Below are 13,608 nucleotides of genomic sequence, written 5' to 3'. Positions count from 1 at the left end.
TTGCTTATAGAAGCTTCCATTACTTTCTGAAACTTAAGTCTGTAACTCATTTATGTGTGTATGTTCTTCAGCCTTGTAAATAACTTTTATTTCCTTTTCCTAGTTAATAAAATCTTTAGATAGTTTATAGGATTGGCTACAAGCATTATGTAAGGGCCTTTGGGACTGGGAGTAACCTGAATATTGCTGTGATTTTTGGTGTAAGGCACCGTCTATCACAAAGGCAAGCTTGCTTAGTTGACAAGATAGGTCAGTGTACCCAAGGGGACTGTCTATGACTCATAGTTAGGCTGTCATAGTGCCTGGGGCCTTTACACTTGATACTTGGTTGGGGAAATGTAAGTGTAGAACTCACAGCCAATTTGGGGTTTGTGCCCTGGTTCTTAACAGTCTGCCCTGAGGTTGGTACCCCTGCTCTTGAGCCACTGCAGGACAGCTAGACACCATGTTCTTTGCAAACAACTCTCACTTCAGACCTGACAAACTCACTCCACCAAACACATGTCTGACAGGATATTTATCCATAAAGCATGACATGTATGGTATCTATAGAAAGCTCTTAACTTTTCAAGATTCATAATCATTGTGAGATGTATGTATGGGTAATATTTAAAGAATAATGTATTTATATTAAAAGTACGCTTTATGGACTTGGACTAAAAATGAGTCATTAGGGGATAACGTGTCCCCGTGATCACCCATTCAGACAGGAGGGAGCTGTCGACCCGACCTGTTTAGCAGGCAATGCGATGGAAGACTTAATTGTTTAGCCTTGCTCAATCCTGAGACTTTCAGTGGGAAAATATCAGAGGCAACAGCAAACAATTGAAACCACTTGGAGGTAGAAAAGAAACATTAGAACAGACAGGGGGTCGCCCTGTCTCTGGATAAGGACAAGAGCCTGTTTCAGGACACTACAGAGGAGGGAGAAGCATGCTGCATCCGTACGCTGAGGAGACACCTTGAGGAGCGAGGTGTTCTCATGAAAAATTGGATCCTGATTCCTGTGAAGCCAGCCAGCTCTGCAACAGACTGAACTTTGGGGAGAAAACCTCCTTTACTAGCTAGGAGAGGGAACAGTTCATAAGTGTAGACCAGGGGTAGGCAACCTATTGCACGCTTGCCAAAGGCAGCATGTGAGCTGATTTTCAGGCAGTGTGAGTGCCACTGCGTCCCGGCCACTGGTCCTGGGGGCTCCACTGCTGGCCTGGGGTACTGGCCACCGGCCCCCTGCCAGCCAGGGTTCCGTCCACCAGCCCCACTCAGCCCGCTGCTGGCCCTGGGGGCTCCGCTGCTGGCCTGGGGTACTGGCCACTGGCCCCCTGCCAGCCGGGGGTTCCATCCTCCAGCCCTGCTCAGCCCGCTGCCGGTCCGGGGGGGCTCTGCTGCCGGCCTGGGGTCCTGGCCGGCAGCCCGGGGCTCTGCAGCCACCCCCAGCTGTGGCCCACTGGCACCAGCTGGGGCAGTGAGGGGTGCAGACAGGGGCAAGAGGGGGCGCAGCTCAGCACCCCCACCTTAAAAATTGTTCCCGTGCCACTGTGCTGGGATATTTTTAAGCCCTGATTTGCTGCTGACATCACTCTCACGCCACGTGGAACAGCGCGCTGCGCTTGACGTTGAGATTAGAATGTACGTGCAAGAACTGGAATCAGAATTTTCTGACAGATTTCAAGATTTCCAGCGATTTGGCCCAATGCTTTCTTTTCTAATTTAACCTGAAAAGTTCAACAAAAGCGACTTTATTTCAGTGGATGGGTGCTGAAGATTTCGAAATGCAGCTCATTCAGTTAAAGAGCTCAGAATTGTGGGCATCAAAGTTTGGAGATCTGCAGAGTGCATGTGAAGCTACCGAGAGAGATCATGGGGCCTCTATTCTGACCTGCTGGACGTCCCTGCCAGTGAAATTTAACTGTTTGAAGAAAATTGCGTTTGCAATGCTTTCAGCATTTGGATCCACATACCTGTGTGAACAGGTATTTTCACACATGAAATCTGTCCTCTTTCCCTCTCGGAGCCGGTTAACAACTGATCACTCAGAAGCCTGTGTGCAGCTTAAAGTATCCAAATACGTTCCAGACATTGGAAAAAAACTCAGCAAGGAAAAGCAAGGGCAAGGATCACACTGAACTGATATCAGAGTAGCAGCCGTGTTAGTCTGTATTTGCAAAAAGAAAAGGAGGACTTGTGGCACCTTAGAGACTAACCAATTTATTTGAGCATGAGCTTTCGTGAGCTAACTGAATGCATCCGATGAAGTGAGCTGTAGCTCACGAAAGCTTATACTCAAATAAATTCTAAGGTGCCACAAATACTCCTGTTCTTTTTACTGAACTGATAAGATCTGCATTTTAATTTAATTTTAAATGAAGCTTCTTAAACATTTTAAAAGCCTTATTTACTTTACATACAACAATCATTTAGTTATATATTATAGACTTATAGCAAGAGACCTTCTAAAAACGTTAAAATGTATGACTGGCACGCGAACCCTTATATTAGAGTGAATGAACGAAGACTTGGCTCACCACTTCTGAAAGGCTGCCGACCCCTGGTCTAGACCCAGGTTTGCATTTTATTATTTTGTAGTGTAACCATGTTTCCATCACGCGCTCTTGTTGCTAGTAGAATCTCTAGCTTTTCTGAAATGAATCTTCTTTTGATTTATTGTTAGTGCTCACATGTGCGGGGTGATTTAAGATAAAACTGGTAAATGGGGGCACACTGCTCCTTGAGGGGCCCAGGATCTGGGATTTCTGCGAGTAGCCAGTGTCAGGGGCTGGATGTCACAGGGGACCAATTTAAAGGGACTGGGAATAGGGGGGCACCTACTGTTAACTTGCAAGGCGAAGACAGGGCTGGCCTAGCCCAGAGTAGAGTGACCGAGGGACTGAAAGGCTGGTTTTGGGGACACCCAGCAAGACTCCCTCATGTTGGAGGGGCACAGGGAGCCCTGAGACTGGTAGCCATTGGTGCATGGTGCCTGTCAGCGGGGTATATGGCCAGGGATGCTTGCCATGTAAGGAGGAGAGGCCCTGGGTGGGACCCACCTCCGTATAGCAGCAGAAGACCCTTCATTCCTCATGGCCCGAGGAGGTTGGTCGCTCCAGGGAACAGGGCTGCAGGTGTGAGTCGCAGACAGGCTGTGCTGACGGGGAGTCCCTTGTTAGAAGTATCCATAGCTGGGCACAGGGGGACTGTGAGAGCCAGTTGGGGACTTGCCTGCTGGGGTCTCATGAGTCATCCAGGGACCCGTCCAGCGAGTGCTGGGAAGGAAGCAGCCTGTGATTGTGACATGTCAGTTCCAATGACGTAGGGAGGGTCAGGCAGAGATCTTGAAGCGACACTTACACGATTAGGAAAGTGGTTTAAGAGCCTGCAGGGTCGGGAGCTTTGTCCTTCCCGTTCCGTGCACAGGGCCAGCTGGAGAGGAGGGACTTCCGGGGCTTCCTGTGTGGGTAAGAAGCTGGTACATAGAGAAAGGGGTTGCACTGATTAAAACGGGTCATCTGAGGGCAGGGGAAGCCTATACAGACGGGAACCAGATCCTGGCACAACATGTTCACAAGGCTTGGGGGGGCCGAGGGGGAGTTATTTAAATGGGGAACTGGGGGAGCAGCACTCCGATGAGACAAAGCCATCAGGCCGGGATGTGACAATACAGGCCTCCAGGGTGGACCACAGGAGAGCGGTTCCAGCTGGACTGGAAGAAGGACAGGATGAGATCACAGAGGTGGATTCCAAAAGGGGAACAAGGTATCGCTCTGGGGAGTTAAACAAGAACAGGGCTGCAGCAGAACCAGAAGCTACCCTAGACTGGATACCAAGGGAGGGAACTTCCAAGCAGAGAGCTGCACGGCAATGCCTGACCAGGGAACGGTTCAGCACACGAGGCAACACTGATGGTCTAAAATAAATCCATGGGATACTGGGGTGCCTGGTTACAAGCTGTTCAGGAAGGACAAATTAGGTCATAGACGAGGGGTGAGTAGCACCACATCTGAGAGCTTCCACAGGATCTACTTTCTGACCAGAGAGGACCATACAGCAGAACCTAGATGGATACTGTCACGGAGTCCCTGGGCGATGCTCTGGACCTGCTCCCCATGAAGCCAGTCAGGACTCTGGGGCAGTCGCCTTCCTGTGAGCAGCCTGTCTGCAGGACACACAGCTCACACAGCTTCCACCTTCCTGGGTCTGACCTCGGAGCATTCAGCCTCCTCTGCCCCTCCGTGCGCTTCCCACAGCGAGTCCACTCAGGCGGGGCTCCTGGGGAAGCCAGAGGGCCCTGCCCCCCAACTTCGCAGTCAGACGTGACTCTCAGCCAGCCGGTAAAACAGAAGGTTTATTAGACGACAGGAACATGGTCTAAACCAGAGCTTGTAGGTGCAGAGAACAGGACCCTTCAGCTGGGTCCATTTGGGGGGGGGGGGGGGGGAGTGAGCCAGACAACCACGTCTGCCCTTCACTCCATGTCCGGGCCAGCCCCAAACTGAAACTCCCTCCAGCCCCTCCTCCTCTGGGCTTTGTTCCTTTCCCGGGCCAGGAGGTCACCTGATTCCTTTGTTCTCCAACCCTTTAGCTCTCACCTTGCAGGGGGGAAGGGCCCAGGCCATCAGTTGCCAGGAAACAGGGTGTCGGCCATTCTCTGTGTCCAGACCCCTGCACACACCTGCCCTCTAGGGCTCTGCAACGACCATACACCCTTACCCCACCACCCAGATACTTAAGAACTTCATAGGGGAAACTGAGGCACCCCCACACTATTCAGAGGAAACATTAAGAACAGTCCCGCTTCGTCACAGATACAAATCCCGGTGATACGAGTAGGGTTATATTAATAGCCTCTAGGTCATGAAACGGCTATTGAATGAACAACACTGAGGGAGATCAAAGAGGAAACTAGGTTGAACAAAGCAATCATTGAAGACTTCTACCCGCAAATGTCACCTCAGGACAAGGGTTAGTGAAGCAATTTCCTGACATCTTCAATTAGTTCTTGGAACAGCTAGTTCTAGACGATGCAAGCAGAGAGCTATTCTCAGCGCCGTCCTGCGCAACGCAAAGGAATTGGGTCAAGTAAAACCTGCAGTTGCACCACGAACAGTGACCACAATGTATTCAGTTCCTCATTCTCTCGGGAGGGATTGTACCAAAAACTAGCAGGGACACTACTGTTTGGTAAGGGTGGGGGCCCTAAAAGAAGAGGAAGCTAGTCAGATGCAGCCCAAAGTCATGGAAGAGAGGAAACTAACATCCTTGGGCTCCACATGGGGGCTGCGTAGTGACTCAGTGTTTCAGGCTGCATGCTCAGCCCCAAAGGGAAAAGGACGCAGGAGGGGAGAAATTCGATGCCAAGTGTCATGCGACTGAGCCAGAGAGGCCTCCCGGAGAAAACGGAGATCCGGTCAGAGTGAGGCCAGTGGAGAGGAGTGTAACAACTGCAGGGCGAGTGGGAGTTTCGAGGGCTAAGAGGGACTTGGAAGAGCAAACAAGTCAGAGGTTTAAAAACCAAACAAGCATCTCAGGAGCGGGCAGGCTGGGAGAGCAGCGGGGTCGGCTGGATCCGCTCGCGATGACGGTAGATAAGGACACTGCCAAGAAGTTAGATCACTCCTTGGTATGAGTTTTTGCAATCAAAGGGGCTCGTGGGACACTGACCCCAGCCCTGCTCTTTCCAGGTGAAAGGACCAGGGTGCGATGGGGGCCAGTCTCACTCTTGGCATTAAATGGGCACTCTTGCCCATTTAATGTGTCACCCCAGGCAGCCCCCTCCAGAACCTGAGCCCTGGGGCTGCCATTGGCTGAGGGAACAGATACCGAGCTCCTATGACCGGGATATTGTCCCTTTTGCCTACAGATCCTTACTCACCTCCTGGCTGTCGTGCTCTGCCCTATGTAGTGCCACCGAGAGATTAATGAGTCTGCTCTACAGCTCTACAGCCTTAGCTAAGGGCTACGTGGCTTTCAGCTCATGCGGTAGAGGCTCATGCATTGAGCTCCAGAGGTCCCAGGTTCGATCCCGCCCAATGACGACCTGGGTCTGTTGGTGTTACAGAGGAAGTGAGCTCAGCAGCACTGTCTCTCCCCCTTCCCATGGCAGTGCAATGGCCCCTCCTGGGGCTCAGCAAATGTGGGGGAATGGAGGGGCAGGGATGCACCAGTGTGTGGCATGGGAGGGAGAGGCAGGCCCTGTCCATGTATCATCCCTCCTCTACTCCCAAAGGAAATCCCCACCGCAGCCAATGCTGCCTGAGCTCGCTTTGAGCCACGTCGCCATGGGTAGGGGCACGCAGGGGGCTGAGAGCCTGTCCACGGGCACAGAGCTGCTGGGTGGGCAGCCTGGGTCTCCAGGGATCTCCGCGATTCACGTGGAGCTCAGGGGACTGGACGGTTTTAGAAGCAAAGCCCCTCCCCCGTCATGTGAGCCCAGAGCCTTTCCCAGCTTCCTGCCCGCCAGCGCTGGGCACAAAGGAGCCACATGCGGCGTGCATCCTCTCCCCCTGGAGGGAGCCGCAGGCTGCGTGCAGGCAGCCCCCACTCCAGCTCTGTGGGCCGGCCGGCCGGAGGCTTCATGGTGCCCTGGGAGCGTGGCTTGTTGCTCTTCTTGCTGTTATTCCGGGGTGACCTTGGTGCCAGTGGCAGGGAAGGGCTGATAAGGTTGGCAGGGCGTGGAGACACTGTGAAAGCATTCCAGACCGCAGGCCTGGCAACACCCTTTGCTCAGCCAGGCTGTATCTCCCTTGCCTAGGCAGCTTCAGCAGTGCTCGTGCATGGGATGGGACGGGAACAAGCCCCCTGTGAGGACGGGGCTTGTGCCCTAACCTGGCCTGGTCCCAGGTCTCTGGCAGGGAAGCTGCCCGTGTCCTAGCCCCAGTGAGTGCGCCAGGCTTTTACCCCTAGGCTGACTATAACAGCCCAGATTCCTCAGCACTTAGCAAGCCTTCACTGTGCCTTCCCCCTCCCGCACAGCCACAGATCAGAGCTTCTGCAGAAAGGCAGGCCAGCCTTGTGGTTAGGGCATAGGACGGAGACCCGGGTCCAATTCCCAGCTGCGCCACAGACTCCCTGTGGGACCTTGGGTGAGTCGCTTTCTCTCTCAGCAGCTCAGCCTCCCAGCTGTAACATGGGTTAACGACCCTGCCTTGCTCTGCCTGGAAGCTCTTTGGGGTGGCGGACTGGCTCGCACTCTCTGTCCAGCCCCTTGGCAATGCTGCAACACAAATAAGGCCCATTTTCCCAGGGACACACACGGGCACAGAGAGGCAAAGCAGGTTGCCGAGGCCACAGGGGGGCGAGACAAAGTGAGGGTTAGATCCCAGCAGGCTCTGGCTCCAAAGCTCCTGCTGTGGCCACTAGACTGCCCAGCTCGGTTATTACAGGGGATTTTCGGTGCACAAGACCCTCTAAACCTAGACACCAGGAGTGGGTCTCGCCTGGTCCATCCCCAGTGGGGCAGGATCGCCCCCGACGTATTATCCTCCCGGGCCTTCAGCCAGGCTAGGTTTGATGGTCCATGCCGGGGGCTCGCACCTCTTCCCGGAAGAGACTGATCCACAGCCCGACAGACAGGCCTGGATTGGGGCTTTGTGGTGGCACGTTTCCCTCCCGCAGTGCACCCCAGTTAACCCTGAGGCACGCCCTGGCTCCTGTAGTGACGGGGGCGTGCACAGAGCTGGTCCCACAGACACGTGGCCCTTTGGCCCACCGGACTGGACCTTTAAGATGTACGTTTTTCATAGCCAGGGTACGAGCTCGTCTTTAGTCTCCCCTCCAAGCAACAGATGCGTCCCCTGTCCGGCCCCATCCTCTGGTGGGAAGGGTAATGGGCCTCCGGAGCTCTGCTCTGCCTGTCACACAACCCTGTGCTGACACCGCAGGCCTGTCTTTGGGCCAGGCCCCCTGCACCCCCGCCCTGCCAGGGGGAACGGCACCCATCCCTGCCTTGGTTGTGACTCCCCCAGGTTAGAGCTGCACAACTGAATGGGCAGCAGCCGGCACAGGGGGTGTGGGGGGAGCCAGGGCCTGGCCTGCCCTGCTTCTTAGAATGGGGGCAGTGACCAAGACAGGAGAGTCAGCGCCCCCAGGAGCGGCCGGCCAGCAGTCAGAATGGTTCTCGACAGCTCGGTTCTGGGAATGACCGTGGGGCAGCTCTCTGGCCTGTGTGATGGGGGGCGGGGGGAACTAGATGATCCATGTGGCCCCCTTCTGGCTTTGGGATCTAGGCCTCTGTGAACCTTCAGGGCCTCACATCCATTATGAACAACCCGTGCGTGGAACCCCAGCACCAGCCGCAGCTGAAACCACCCCACCCAGCTGAGGGGGTCGGACTGAAGATCTGGACCCGTCTGTGGCGCTGGAAGGACGGCAAAAGTGGGGCAGGGGAGAGGGAGCAAGCGGCCCATATTTGAGTGGCGCTGCGCCCCCCTGCTCCGGCTCACCAGGGTGCTCACCCCTCCGTCAGGGCGGCAGAGAAGAGCCATCACACCACCTGGCTCCAGTCAGAGGCCAAGGGATGGGTGTTGTGCCCCTGCCAAGTTCAGGTTCCCAAAAGGGGAGGGGCCTGGCCCCCTCTTTAGAAAGGGGGAGGTCCATGGCCCCTTGGCCCCTTGTCTCCAGCCCTCAGGACAGGTTTAACCCTCGACTGGACCAGTCCCGTGGCCCACGTGGTGCCTTCTCCGAGCCCTGCACGCAGCACGGCCGCCCTGTGCAGAGTTAAAGGGCTAGAGCTGGCCTGACTGGTTCAGCTGGAGCGAGGAGTGGCTCCGAGGGAGCTGGAAGGCTCTCGGGCTAGGAACAGCATGTTCAGGCAAGCTCCCCTCCCCCTGCAGCGCGGTCTGCCCTGGTGCATGGGGCTACCTCTCCCCAGGACACAATCTCTAGCTCTGTGGGCCCTGGGCATCTCTGCTGACTCTGCCAATGGCCCCAGCTGTCCTGGTGTTTGTGGGACATGGACACCTGCCCAGGGAGTAGATGCAGACCCACTGACTGATTTAACAACCCTGCTTTGCCCCTGTCTAGCATCCCCCTCCAGCAACCCCCGAGTGCTCCTGCCCCATTGCTGAGCCTCATGCCCTCCTGCAATGCACACCTGGGCTGAGAGCAGGCAGACAAAAGCCCCAAACTGGGCCATGCAGCAGTGAAATCAGACCTGGTGCTTCCCACCAGGCTTGTGTTTCACAAACAATCCTGTTGGCTCCCTCCCAGTACCAAGCCTCTGCGTGAGTCAGGACCCCACCCCGCCCTGTGACTCAGGGCTATTTAACGCAGCAACCTGCAGCAACTGAAAGCATCCGATTCTGCAGCCCCAGCACACTTCCCTGCAGCAGAGTCTGCTTTGGCAAGCGTGTGAGCGAAGCCCTGCCATGCCCCGCTCAGCAGCAGCAAGCTGCCGAGGTACACGACAGTTACAGAATGGGGCGAGGCCAAGCAGCCGCCCTGAGCTTGGACCCACGGCTGGGGGTGACAATATCCTTCCAACAACCACTGAAGCTGTGGAGTGAGTCCAAGAGTCCCCCAGGGCTAAATTCTTAGAGCTGAGTCAATGAAAATTGCACCGAGGGAACCGGGGACAAAACTGTTCCCTTACAACAATTACGACGTCTCAGATCGCTCATCTGGCAAAACCAAGCTTAATCCTGAATAACATTGATGAGTGAATGAAGAGGAGAAAGCTGTGATCTGCTAGAGAATGATTCGCAAGCAGAAGAGAGGTGAGAATCCATCAAATAAATTATTCTGTTCGCACCTCCTTGGGATGAAGAGGTCAATAGCATCTCGTGCTGACAGGTGGGGAAACTGAGGCACAGAGCAGCAAACTGACTCACCCAAAGTCACAATCAGAGGTGGGTTAGATGTCTAGAGTTCCTGGCTCCCAGTCCTGTGCTCAGGCCACTCCTTGCTCCCAAGGTGCCTGAGGTAAACCCCAATGAAAGGACCCATACTGACTTCAGGGCACTTTGGAGGAGGCCCATGGTGAGGAATTTAGGCCTGACTGCTTCGTGGATCGGTGCCCCTCTAGGCAGCTGGAAGGCTGGAAGGCTGGGGAGTGAATGGAGGAGAGAAGGGTTCATTAAGGTCCTGTGATGCAGGATGGGACAGAGTCCTGCATGGAGCAAACCCTGGAATTGCCAGGCAGGTTGATCGGGGGCATAGGGCCAATGGGGCTGCTGGCATCCAGGAGGCCTGCAGGAGAAAATGAGTTGGGAGGAGCTTCAAGCAGCACAGGAGAGCTGGGAGGGTCCCGCCCTTTGGAAGCAGAGACGTGGAGGGGTGAGGAGCAGGGACAGAGCCCTCCGCGTTCCCAGGACAGAGCCATGGTCTGACAGAGTCTGGAGAGCAGAACCCAGCAGCTGCGGTGGCGTTTAGCCTCACATCAATACGCAGCAAGGATGCCCAATCTCACCCTCTCTGAAATGCAAGGCCGCAAGCCGGCAGCAAAACACAGTCACTTTGGGAGACGCGCAATGCTCCTTCTCTGGGTGACGATGCCCCTGGTGGAGCTGGGTGCATTGGCGATCCCTGGGGGTTATTGCAATAGCGTATTTCCGCTGTGCCAGACGCTCAGTGCTGTCCGGACAGCGTGCAGCGCTTCTGCAGTGAGCAGGGTCACCGAATGCCACCAAGAGGAGCCATCAGAAGCTATCTGTGGGAAAGAAAAAGCTCGTCTCAGTCAATCAACATGGGTTGCTGGAAACCAGATCTTGTCAAGCGAATTCGATGCCTTTTTTTTTTGCTATTCGCCATCACTGACAATGTTTAAATCAAGACTGGAGTGTAACAGGGTCCTCGGTGGGCTGGATGGCCTAGTAGTTAGCGTCCACTCAGTCATGGGGCAGTGGCAGGGGAGCCCAGCTCCACCAGGCTCCGACCTGGGGCCCTAGGAAGGTTGGCAGCATTAGACCTCTGGGGGAAGGACCCTCTGAGTTACCTTCCATGGGTCACTTCCTCCCGCTGCTTCCCTCGGCTTCTGGCCCCAGAGAAGGAAACCAAACAGTCAGCCCCAGCTGGGCTCGCCACGCAGTCCTGGTACTCCAGGGAGGCATCCCTCGCCTCTTTTGGCAGGAGCCTGCAGGGTTGGTCTGGACTCCTCTCCGGCGGTGGTGCAAGTGGAATCCATTTCTTATCAGTACAGGGGAGGCCCACAGGGGCACGTGACCTCCTCACCAGACCCTTCGTGTGACTGCTCCCTGCCCCGTCCCCAGCCCAGGGCCCCCACGCTCTCCCCGGCCCCTCCCCATGATCCACCCCCCATTACCTGGGGAGGGAGAAGGGTTCTGTCCTCCTCCCGCTGCGCCTCCGGAACCGCAGTGGGGAAAGGAGCAGACTGTGAGGCCGCTGGGCGGCCCCACGCCCGCATCCTGTCCTCCGGGGGGCTGTACCGGCCCCATCCCTGTCCTCCGGGGGGCTGTACCGGCCCCATCCCTGTACCGCGGCGGGGCTGTACCGCCCCCATCCCTGTCCCCCGGCGGGGCTGTACCGCCCCCATCCTGTCCTCCAGGGGGCTGTACCGCCCCCATCCCTGTCCTCCGGTGCGGTTGTACCGCCCCCATCCCTGTCCCCCGGCAGGGCTGTACCGCCCCCATCCCTGTCCTCCGGGGGGCTGTACCGCCCCCATCCCTGTCCCCCGGGGGGCTGTACCGCCCCCATCCCTGTCCCCCGGCGGGGCTATACCGCCCCCATCCCTGTCCCCTGGCGGGGCTGTACCGCCCCCATCCCTGTCCTCCGGGGGGCTGTACCGCCCTCATCCCTGTCCTCCGGCGCGGTTGTACCGCCCCCATCCCTGTCCCCCGGCGGGGCTATACCGCCCCCATCCCTGTCCCCTGGCGGGGCTGTACCGCCCTCATCCCTGTCCTCCGGGGGGCTGTACCGCCCTCATCCCTGTCCTCCGGGGGGCTGTACCGCCCTCATCCCTGTCCTCCGGCGCGGTTGTACCGCCCCCATCCCTGTCCCCCGGCGGGGCTGTACCGCCCTCATCCCTGTCCCCCGGGGGGCTGTACCGCCCCCATCCCTGTCCCCCGGCGCGGTTGTACCGCCCCCATCCCTGTCCCCCGGCGGGGCTGTACCGCCCTCATCCCTGTCCCCCGGCGGGGCTGGCTGCTGTACAGTCGGAGGAGACCCTGGGTGGAAGGGCTGGGGGTGGTACAGCTGCGGCACCCTGGATCCCATCCAGCAGTCACCTGGCACCAGGGTGGAGCAGGAATGTAACAGGCCTTTAGCTGCCATGGCCAGGAGGCTGCGAGCTGCCTTCTGCATCTGCCCAAGTGCCCAGCTTTAGGCTTCAGCCCTACGGGGCCTGGCCCAGAGGAGACAAAAGCCTGGATGACTTTGCAGAGGCCTGTCTAGATAGTCACAGTTTGTGGGCTCAGAAAGCTTGTGTGCAGAGGCAGTGCAGGGCATGGGCAGGGGCGTGCTTCGCGTTGCATCAGCCATCCTCCTCAGAAGGGAGCTTGTTCTCCGGGGCACAGATTGCTGCTGGGTCCTTCCTGGGCCAGCCTAGGCCTGCACCCGCATCCCAGGGCTGCTCGGGGCAGCTGAGAGGCAGATGCAGTCAGATCTCAGCTCTGCCAGCTAGACAGTGCCACTCCGGCCTGCCTCCAGGCCCTGGGGACAGGGGCTGTGACCTGCAAAGTGGGGAGGGGGCCACAGTCAGAGACTAGAGCTGCTAAGCAGGGAGGGGCAGGGCTGCTGAGGACCCCGACAGGGAAGCTGGCAGGACGGCCCACCCCACGGGCTGAACCGGGACCCCCAGAACAAAAGGCACGAGCAGCTGGAGCTGGCATTGTAACAGACACTTGTGGTCTGTGGCTCGCGCACCAAGGGACCTGCTGAGCCATGGGTCACACCCGCCCGCCACGTGCTGCTCTCAGCTGTGTGAGAACCGTGCTTGGACCCCCTCTGCCACACAGCGAGATTCCTGGAGCTCAAGGCCAGAAGGAACCGTTGGGATCATCTGGCCTGAGCTCGGCAGGACACAGGCGGGAGCACGGACACCGAATTAACGCCGTAGCAAAGTCTCTGTGCCGGACTCCGCAGGGGAAATGGCTGAAGCAGGGAGCCCCCAGCATGGGCACTCGGCGGGAGCACCGGAAGCTCCCTAAAAGTGTGTGTGGGCTGCAGGGTTGCGCTGTGTTTCCCTGATGCAGCAGGGGTTGGCGGCTGCTGAGGCAGGACACCAGCCTGGATGGAGCAGCGGCCTGATCAGATATGGCAAAACCCATGTGGCTCTGAGGAAGATGGGGAGCCAGTCACCTGTCCATTAGAAGGGACATGTGGGGAGGTACCTGCTCCTGCCTCTTGCCCTGCTGACTGGTGTCACTGGACAGACTAGGGACGCCTCAGGTTGGTCCCCAGGGTCTCCCCATCCCCACCCTGTTGCTGTGTGCGGCACCAGCTCCCGCCTCACAACGGGCCCCAGTTACTCTTGCCATGATGGTATTTTGCCCTGGTCCTGCAGTTCCTGGCTGAGTTTGTACTGGAGCTTTCCTCCCGTGGGCGACCTCAGCCCCGTTCCCCAGGGAAGCATCCCCAGTGCCGGGCGTCTGATGGGGTGAACTGACACACGCCCCGAGGAGAGACAGGCGGACGGAGAGTCTCTACTGCATCCAGCCA

The sequence above is a fragment of the Lepidochelys olivacea genome (assembly GCF_965140295.1).
Source record: "Lepidochelys olivacea isolate rLepOli2 genome assembly, chromosome: 3".
NCBI classification, from domain to species: domain Eukaryota; kingdom Metazoa; phylum Chordata; order Testudines; family Cheloniidae; genus Lepidochelys; species Lepidochelys olivacea.
This window is presented reverse-complemented; position numbering follows the sequence as displayed.